At 46.5% G+C, this 1,823-nt stretch overlaps 1 long non-coding RNA gene across 1 annotated transcript; it reads left to right on the forward strand.

The window, feature by feature from the left end:
• The first annotated feature begins 240 nt into the window (after positions 1–240).
• LOC114070848 lies at positions 241–1,001 on the forward strand. Its single transcript, XR_003573970.1, has 2 exons — positions 241–277; positions 764–1,001. It is a non-coding gene; the product is annotated as an uncharacterized LOC114070848 (long non-coding RNA).
• The last annotated feature ends 822 nt before the right edge of the window (positions 1,002–1,823 follow it).

The raw sequence follows: 1,823 nt of genomic DNA on the forward strand, positions 1-1,823 counted from the left end.
GTTGATTAATGACAGTGAGCTACTTGCATGCCAGCTGCATAGTATTTTACAGGGAAAACAGCCAGTCTGGAAGGCACAGACAGTACTTTAAGCCACGTACCCCAGCAATATTTATTGCAGTTTAAACGATTTACTGTGTCTTCCCTGTTTGAAAACTTTGTATTGCACAGACCCTTGTGTTACCAAAGGCGAAGGGAGCCTTTTCATGAATGTCAGCCACACTGGAAGCACCTTAGGTGATCAGAGGTTTACCGACAAGTCACAGAATCCCAGAATGGTTTGGGTTGGAAGGGACATTAAAGCCCGTCCAATTCCAACCCCCTGCCATGGGCAGGGACACTTTCCACTAGACCAGGTTGCTCCAAGCCCCAAGGGAAAAGTTCTCAAGTGGGAAAGCTCTCAAGTTATGTAGAGGCAATTAAATTACCTTGCAGAGAGCTTCCTTTACTTAAAAATTGTCTTAGGCAGTGGTAGGAACACGAATCCATTCCTGAGACAACAGTGTGAGGTTTCTGATTTGAAGAAAGAGCTCTGTGTGTAACTCCTCTGCAAAGAGGAACAGACAAAGGGAATGCATCTGTGGTGACCTGTGATCCCTTCCAGAGGGTCTCCAGGCTTGCACACCTGGACCTGCTGTGCCTGGATCAGCTCCTGTGCCAGAAACTTCTTACCTGGGTGCTGGAAGCTTCTGAGATCTGCTGTGTTGGCTGATGTGGCCCTGGGCAGGGAGCTCTGCTTAACAAGTGCTTTGTGTTTGTTGTAGGAAATGTCTTGCTGGAGAGAGTGTTTGGAGCCATCCGTCCACTGAGCCCCTGCTCTGAGGTGACCCTGAAATGCCCCCTGCAGATCCTGCTGCAGGTTGTGGGGTGTGTGTCTCCCATGAACAGCTGTGAGCAAATTTGCCTTCACCCACCACTTCCTCTGACGACTTTCCCAGCAGATCTTGAACTTATGGGAATAATTTATAAACCTGATGTACACAATAAACCAAATGAATGATATTTTGGGGGGTTTTCTTTGGTTTTTTTATTTTTTTTTTTAAATATTACCTTCTTATGAGCAGGCTCCTGATTTGCTTTTGGGTTATAAAATCATAGGATCCCAGAATGGTTTGGGTTGGAAAGGATCTTAAAGATCATCTTGTTCCATGGGCAGGGACACCTTCCACTATCCCAGGTTGCTCCTTTGATCCAACCTGGCCTTGGACACTTCCAAGGATCCAGGGGCAGCCCCAGCTGCTCTGGGCAGCCTGTTATGTCTTCAGCTTGTTTGACTGTGTCCTAAGGCAGGTCTGCCACGTGTTTGCCTCTTTTCCTGTGCAGGTTCCCTGGGAAACAACCAGTGGCTGCTGGGTTTGATGATTTATTTATATCATTTCTAGTTCATGGGCTACTCTTAGTGATGTCTTGATTTTAGGTTCTCATTCCTCAATCACTGTGACCTCATGCATGCAGTTAGCTTTCTCATAGCCAATATTCCAGAGTTTCCTGGTAGCAGATTCCTGGCATTGAATTTACCAGAAAGGTTTGGGGGTTTTATCATCGATTCACGGGCCGTTTAAACTGTCTGATTGGGCGCACACTGGTTTTTTTTTTTTTTTTTAGCTTTCCTGGCTTAATCTGGGGGCTCGAGGAAGGCACTCCCCAAACCCTGGGAGCCTTTCTGTGTACCAGGGTGAAAACCAGGGCTTCAGAGAGCTGCTCAGGTCCTCCTGAATGTGTGGTTTGAGTAGAAAACGAATCTGTATCCTTATTTCATAGGTCTGTTAATTTGTCAGCATAAATTGGTGATGAAACGACCCCCTGTCACAGCCCTTTAGGTGA

This window comes from Empidonax traillii, unplaced genomic scaffold (assembly GCF_003031625.1).
Source record: "Empidonax traillii isolate 1590-97213 ecotype Southwest subspecies unplaced genomic scaffold, ASM303162v1 scaffold1713:size83011, whole genome shotgun sequence".
Lineage (NCBI taxonomy): Eukaryota > Metazoa > Chordata > Aves > Passeriformes > Tyrannidae > Empidonax > Empidonax traillii.